General features: G+C 42.6%; 1 long non-coding RNA gene across 1 annotated transcript; it reads right to left on the minus strand.

Moving 5' to 3' along the window:
• Nucleotides 1-258: 258 nt before the first annotated feature.
• LOC137144976 (uncharacterized) lies at nt 259-8156 on the minus strand. The gene is made up of 2 exons (XR_010917530.1): nt 7765-8156; nt 259-647 (listed from the first exon to the last, which is right to left on the minus strand). It is a non-coding gene; the product is annotated as an uncharacterized lncRNA (long non-coding RNA).
• Between the last annotated feature and the right edge of the window lie 243 nt (nt 8157-8399).

The following is an 8399-nucleotide window of genomic DNA, read 5'->3' on the forward strand; positions in this document are numbered from 1 at the left end:
GGAAATGTCTCCTACTCTAAGTATTTCCTAGGTTTTCTGTGTGTGTTGGGGAGCACGGGATGTTTCCCACCCAAGTACTGGCCACAGCTAATAATGCTCAATTCATGAAACGAGCAGATCACTGAGCGAGGTTGTATGGCTGACTTCCTCCTGTACTCTCCCTCCCAGAGAAGCAAGATCAAGTGCTTCAGTACATCAGTGTTCCAACTTTGGTCATTGTCTTTTCAAATGTCCACTTTTCAATAATAGCTTCCTTGATGTGAATCCACACACTATGGATTTTATTAATGTACAGCATTAGCATTGCTTGCTGTCAATCCCATAAGTTTAACTAGCATAGTATTCTCAGAAAACAAAGCTATCAGTTCCACTTGTCATCCCCCTGCCCCATACATTACTGCTCTTGTGGTTCCCACATTGCTTAGGATATCTGCTCCAGGAAGATAGAGCTGGTTCACAAGTTTCCCTGCAGCTGTTTACAGTCTGAAGAGATTATCCTGTTTAGTGTAGCTCTTCTCAGGTTCTCCCTTCTCTTCTGGCCTTCTCTGCTTTCTGTATAGTCTATTTCTCTTCCACATGGCCAACTCCAACTTCTGGGGCTCTGCTCCCTTCCACATTTTAATATTTGATCGTCTGGGAACTAGATACTGAGACAAAGCGAATAGTGAAACTGCAGTTATTCTCCTTCAGTTGTATCTCTCAGTCTTTCAGGAAAAGGTTTTGTCCTTTTGCTTTAAGAGCTACTCAAAGCTATCAACTAGATTCCTAATCTTTGCTGATCAGAATGCCCACGATTCGTGTAAATCTACTTTTGTCTACCTGCAGCATAGTGTGTTTAGGACCTGATCTTGCAAGAAGCTGAGGGCACTCTTAGCACATTGCAGGATCAGGTCCTAAAGTGCAACTGCTAGTAAGAGCTAAACTTCCCCATGCCCTTACTTATCTTACATAGGTGTTGTGGCAGAGTAATATTTGCAGCAGGCATCATCCTGGAGGGTGCATGTTGTGGAAACTTGTTTTTGACTAGACAGACGGAATATATTGAATGCTATTAACTAGGGATTTGGATCAATTGACACAGTCAATGGGGATACCCATCTAAAGTCTTTGGAACCAGCAATGTCAATTTGCAGAACAGCGTCTTAATTATTCAACTGTAGATATTTAAAACTGGATGGAACATGTACAAGCAAAACTTGGTTAGGTATTGGCAGCTTTATACAGTGGTTAGTGCTCAGCAAAAAATGTGACTGTGCAACAACCTTAGTTAAAAACAACAAGACATGAAACACGACTATATTTTTCCACTCAATTTAAATCTTCCAGCATATATGTAAACTCTACCTAGAGGCTCTAATTTCTCATATTGCTCTTTGGTGTTGAAAGACTATGTTCCTATACATTTCAGTTTAACATTTCTGAGTCGCTGGTCAGACAGATGAATATTTTTGAACTGGTTTTACTTAAAAAGCTGTTGTGAAGATAGAATAACTATGTAATTCTGCCACCCAAATGCCTTGCTTTTCTCCTCATTTTATACCTTATTCATTTCATTGTTTGATGTGGTGTAGTCTGGCCCAAAAAGTTTCTAAATACTTGTATTTAGTTTCTAAAACAATGCAAGGAGGCAAAATAATGAGAAGAAAGTTTGATGGTGTCTCTCTCTCAGAATATTTTTCAAAGTTAAACAATGCTAAATTAAAAGTGAACATTTAAACTTTAAACCAAAAAAATCAGTTAAATAGCTTGTTTTAAAATCTCCCCTCCCCCCAAGCTTTTTATTGTTCTTATTCGTGAAACTTCTCTGGAAGTCTGAGCACTATGTCTCCTTAAAGGAATTAATATTTGATAGTTCTAAACAGCTGCTATTGGGATGACTTCAGATATGGGGCTGTTACTAATGTATGTTTAAATTTTACTGAATGTTCCATAGCTCTAACAAATGAACTAAACATCACGAACTCTTAAGTTCCAGTTCAGATTTTATACTGTTCCCCTCTGTGGCATCCAGTAAAGCCTTCTCTGCCTCAGTTTCTTTATCTTTAAAATGGGATTAATATTGTTTTACCTATAGGGATGTTTTGAGTATCAGATATAGGGTCAGATTCCCTCCCATAGACACAAGGAGATACAGTTTGAAAGAAGCAAGGATAACCTAACAAAGGATACATAGTGGTGTACTTTGGGACAAAAGGTGTTATGTACAGCTAAATTTAGATTTGCAAATGGGGATAAACTGAAGGTAGTGAACTGTTGGAGTGGGAGGGTGATTTTAGTTTTTTATTTGCCTGTTTTGCTTGTACTGGATTGTTTTGTATAGTGCTGCTGGACTCGAGTGTAGTTTTTGATGTGGATGTTTTTAAGTTATGTCAAAGGTGCTTAAGATGTTTGGATGGGTCTCCTGTGAGAGTGTGTGTATACATCTAAAGAAATAAAATTTAACAAGATATATATAACAGGAACCTAAACAAATGATTGTAATTACCCCCCTACATTTAAAGCACTATCAAGTTTTTCCCTTATCTATCTTTGCATGAGTGAAAAGAATGGAATTTTAGAAAACCACAGAACGATGGATTCTTCATTTTGGACATATGTTTTCACCTAAACAACTGAAACTCACAAACTGTTCAATTGCTCAAAGCACCAGTTAGGAAGGACTTGGCTTCAGATCCCAAAGTTGGAGCTCCCTCTTGTGGGAATAGCAAAACTGTAAAACATTTTCACAGCAATATAAAGGATGTTAGACTTGATGCTTTATTACAGGGAAAGGTAATCTAAATAGATTTCCAGATGTTTCACTCATTCACACTAGTGAAACAATTTGAAAATACCATGCAAAATACCTGTTCGTTTTTAATATCAGAGAGCCATAGAAGTTGCATTTAATGTTTTGTTCAGTCTAGTTTTAAGGTATCCAAAGTGAAGGGCCCTCCATGATTACCCTTACCAAACATTTCCTAATGCATTCCCCCCCTCCATATTCATCCTATCTTCATTAATGATCGAGGATGGGGGGGATTACACCCTCAGCAAGTCTGCAGATGACACTGAGCTAGGGGAAGTAGTAGATACATGGAAGGGTAGGGATAGTATATACAGTGACCTTGACAAATTGGAGGATTGGGCCAAAAGAAATCGGATGAGGTTCAGCAATTACAGAGTCCTGAACTTAGGATGGAAGAATCCCATGCACAGCTACAGACTGGGGACCAACTGGCTATGCTGCAGTTCTGCAGAAAAGGACCTGGGGGTTACAGTGGACAAGCAGCTGGATATGAATCAGTGAGCCCTTATTACCCAAGAAGGCCAACAGCATGTTGGGTTGAATTAGTAGAAGCATTGCCAGCAGATCGAGGGAAGTGTTTATTCCCCTTTATTTGGCACTGCTGAGGTCACCTTTGGAATATTGTGTCCAGTTTTGCCCCCCTCCTACTACAGGAAGGATGTGAGCAAATTGGAGAGAGTCCAGCAGCTGGCAATAAAAGTTATTAGGGGACTGGAGCACAAGACTTGAGGAGAGGCTGAGGGAACTGGGCTTGTTTAATCTGCAGAAGAGAAGAACGAGGGAGGATTGATAACAGCCTTCAACTACCTGAAGGGGGGTTCCAAAGAGGATGGAGCTAGGCTGTTCTCAGTGGTGGCAGATGACAGAACAAGGAGCAATGGCCTCACGTTTCAGTGGGGGAGGTCTAGGTTGGATATTAGGAAAACCTTTTTCACTAGGAGGGTGGTGAAGCACTGGAATGGGTTACCTAGGGAGGTGGTGGAATCTCCATCCTTAGAGGTTTAAGGCCCATCTTGACAAAGCCCTGGCTGGGATGATTCAGTTGGGGTTGGTCTTGCTTTGAGCAGGGGGTTGGACTAGATGACCTCCTGAGGTCCCATCCAACCCTAATCTAGGATTCTAGGATTTATTTTTAGTCATAGTCCTTCGTATCACTCTAAAAAAACCAAAACTACTCTTCTTGGCATTTATAATTTCAGACAGGGCCAGATGAGGATGCCTTTACTCACAGTGAGAGCAGAACATTCCAGGTGCAGTCTCACTAGAACTGTGTACAGTGGGATTTGGCTGTTGGAAATTGGGACAACATCTTTCAGAACTGTCTAAATGTTGGTGGCAGACTGAAAATGGAATATGCATGCACCCTTCCCCTCCCCTGGAATGGCTGCTGGTGAGCTGGGGTCATGCCTTCCCCCTCTGGCTGAGGGGCCCATTCATGGCTTGGGCTCAGTTTCCACACACTCTGCCTCACTCCTCCAACTTGGTGGTCAGAGGGGAATTGGTGCCAGTTTCCTGCCTTGCCAGGAGCCTTCGTGTGGCTGCTGGAGAGAGATTTTAGCCCCTGGCCCTACGGCAGCTTATGCCTGTGCTGCTGCTGCCACCTCCACAGAGATGCATGAAGGGATTATGGGGTCAGTCACACAGGCCTCAGCTTTTCAGAGAGCTGCTCCTGCCCCAAATGCTCAGGCCTGTCCAAACAATAGTTACCCATCTGCAGCACCCACACTTCATAGCCTTTACCTCACACCCCGTCCCTGGGATTGACTTTTACACTGACACCCTCCTCCTGCATGTTGGGCTTCATTTAATCTTACCTATCCCATGGGTGTGATTTTATTCTGACCTAATTTTTAAACTAGAAATTGAAAAAGAGCTTTATATTGGTAAAAGATGTTAAATGTTCATGATAGATTTATAAATTTCACAATATTTTCTTTAGAAATACTGATAATTTAGACTGGTAGTTTGATCCATTTCTAATATTTTGTCTATAAAAACTGGAGGTTAGGAAAATCCAAAGAAAAATACAGAATAATTTAAGAAAAGACCAGAGATATCAAATGTGTTATGAAATATATACAGAATCAGCAAGAATTTTAAACACAAAATGAAAAATTCACATATTCCAACATACTGCACCAAGTACAGCTATAATTTTTCATCAAATAGGTGATTGCAGATAGTTTAAACTATTAGTTGTACAAGGGGCCTACCATCAATCAAACATTAGTCCCGCCCCCTGACATCAGAAGTCCCGCCCCATCCACCCCCTGTCACCGGAAGTCCTGCCCCATCCAGTCACCTGACTTCTGCCCCCACCCTTGACCTTTAGGCCCCGCCCCCTGACCCTTAGGCACCCCCGTCACCAGAAGTCCCACCCAATCGGTAACCTGACATCCAGTCCCACCCTTGAGAATGCGATTGGTCCCCAAATGGCCACCTGACCGGAAGGGGTGGTGCGACCCCTCTGAGAACACCCCCCTGCCCGCTCTCCACCACTGGGAGAGGGTTTCGCCCCCGTGGGACTGCTCCGATTGGCGGAGGGGGCGCCCTGCTCCACCCCCATGCCCTATACAGGCCAATCCCACTCTCGGCATGAAACGCATGCCAACTGGCGGAGGGGGCGCACCGCCCACTTCCGCTCAGGTGGCCATCTGTTATTTTAGGGAGGAAATTAATGAGGTGCTAGAAGACATCAGCTTTGTGGGTAGCAGCCCCTTATGGCAGAGGAACAAAATAAAAAGAGAAGCCCTTCTCCTTCATCCTTGCAACCAACTACCCTGTCCTGTGTCAATACTCCCACTCTCTGATCTTTGAATCAAGATTTTCCTTAGCTGTTAATAGGCAGTTGTGCCTAGTGAATAGAGCACTGGAGTGGGACTCAGTGGAGACAGATCTTTCATTACAACAGCAATATTAGATGGAGATCACTCCAGCCCTGGCAGGAAGATGGAGTGGGTGACCCAAGAACCCTTTCCATTTCTGCCATCCATGATCCTGTTACTCTGTCATGCTCTACTTATCATGGTAGAAGTTAACATTAATATTAACCTGAAATCTTACTTTCAACCTTTTTTTACAGTCCAAAAAGGAATTTGCCCTAAAAGGAGAAAATCCTGTTCTAAAGGTTAAGTTGGAACTTGAGCCACTGGTGTTTTTGGCTTGCATGGGATGCACATAAAGGGTGGGAGGAATGGTGGAATGCTCGTAGTTTGGCTACAAAGTGAGGCAAAACAGGAAAAAAGAAACTAGATACAAAAAGGAAACAACGGTTTGAATCCATATGGCATCTCTGATTAGAGCGTGTTACTGTCAGTCATGCAAAACTAACAGGCTTTCAGGAGACACAAAGTGGGTGAGGTAACATCTTTTATTGGGCCAACTTCTGTTCGGGGAGAGAGACAAGCTTTTGAGCTTACACAGAGCTACGACCTGAAGTATGCTTGTCTCTGGCCAACAAATTGATCCACTTTGTCTCTTTTTTTAAGCTTAACACAGTCTAATGAGTTCTCTGTCACTAACAGCCCATCTAGAGGGAAAAAGGCCACAGTAACAGTTACAATAGCCCCATTCCTGAAATGTATCACATTGGAGAAGCTTCAGAAAGCCCTCTGTGCCACACAGTCTGTATGGAGGCTAGGGACCTCTGCAGGGTATCTATATCCCAGAGATGGGATCCATGTTGATTCCAAATAGGCTGCCAAGAGTATCGTATGCAGATGATGGGCTATTCCACAGCACTGAGTGCTATGGCAACCAGGCAGGAAAATTCCCCAGGACATATACAGGTGCTGTGGAAGCAAGCCTGGAATGTTTTAGAGCACCTAGGAAACAATCAACAAAAGTATTTTTCGAGACACTTATGCACTCACCTATAGAAGCTGAAATCAGAGGATTTTCTAAAATAGGTGGATCTTAATTTGCAAGCTTATTTTGACTTTCTTTGCATTATATGAGCAAAGTTGTATTTTGATTATACTGGTATCTTTGGGGCATATTTGTGCTTTTCCTTTAAGTGCTTTGGGCATTTCCCTGGTGAGAGATGAAATTAAGACTAGTGCTGCTACGATTACATTTGCTTCACAATACAAAACTAACTTTTTTCTCCCTCAGCATAACAAGGAGCTATATTCTTGTGCTCAGTGAACCACAAATAGACACCCTTATTGAACAAGATTAAACTGTGTAGTTTTTGAAGGTGCAAAACATGCGGGCCATAGAACACCTGCATGCTACAATTAGACAAAGATAGTTACCAATGATAGGCCCAAGCACCCCATATTTCATCTTCAGCTGATATAGTATGTCTGTCCTTATTAAAATCCATCTCCTATAGCCAAATGGATCTTATCAGTATGGACAATGTTGTATCAGTTGACTAGCTAAATTAAGTGCTGTCACAATCTCAATGTAAGCAGCCGAACTTAAGTATTGTATGCCAATAATCAGGTGTTTAGTTAGAAAACTAAATGTTGTGGACACCAAACAAGGCAAGTGAAAAAGCATAGTTAATTTAGAAGAGATAACCCAGAGTGAGGTATTCTTTGCAAGTCTAGATGATCATATTGTGATCCGTTTCCTATTTTTCTTCAAAAGAGTGATGCAACTAAAAATATACACATGGCCAAAATCTGAATTCTCTTTTGTACATAGAAACACACGTTACAATTTAAATACATTTTATTAATGCAGATTTCACAAGAAGTCAATGACAGTAATATGTCTTTATATGTTTGTTCCCCTACCTAGGGTAAGGGGGCTGGGTTTTCTAGGTGCTATGGCAATAGCCGTAGTAATAAATAAACTGTTCCATCCTGGCATAACGCTAGCTAAGACTGTGGTGTTTAAGATTACTTAATGACAAAATGTTTGGCATCTATGGTTACTGTTATACAACGGATGTTCTCTTTGGTTGAATTAAAGCATAAGGCTAAGATGCATGAGTGTGATTTACTGTGATAGGGTGCTCTACTCACTGTAGGATGGTGCCATCTCCTGGTGGTGCTGGGGATTAGCTCTGCCAGGCCAATGGCTCTTCCAGGGGTCCTACTCCATCACTTCCTCACTGTGTAGTTCCCCTCTCACGCCAGGAGCTGTATCTCTCTCTTTGTGACTCAGCCCCCTGGCCAGATCACTTAGCAGGTTCCCCTTCTGAGGGAAGGACTTTCAAAGTCTCTTTCCACAAGCAGTGTCAGGCAGTCCTCACGCCCACTGCCCTGTCTATGTCACTCCAGCAATCTATCCACTGCCCTTAGCAAGAACATGCTTTGCTGATTGGTAGGAGAACACAGACCAATCCCACTACCCTAGGTTCCAGTCCAGGGCCCTGAAATAAATAATCAGGGTCTTACTGCTCTCTCCCCTGGAGGCTTTCTTACCATGCTTTTTCTCCCCTTCCTTCTCCCTTACCACAGGAAGAGGAACTATAAGCTTCCTCACAGCTATCTGCCCCACTGTTACCAGCTTCCTGGCTTTATAGAAGCCCCACCAGTTCCCTCACAGGTGAGCTTCCTTCTAATTAGCTCCCTCCATACAGCCTAGATCTCCTTGATTTGCGGCCTAATTGGCTGATTGGGCCCACTTGGCCTAGTTCAGCTCTTGCAGGACTGGA

Source organism: Emydura macquarii, unplaced genomic scaffold (genome assembly GCF_026122565.2).
Source record: "Emydura macquarii macquarii isolate MOO-44397 ecotype Brisbane River unplaced genomic scaffold, CSIRO-AGI_Emac_v2 contig_3506, whole genome shotgun sequence".
Classification (NCBI taxonomy): domain Eukaryota; kingdom Metazoa; phylum Chordata; order Testudines; family Chelidae; genus Emydura; species Emydura macquarii.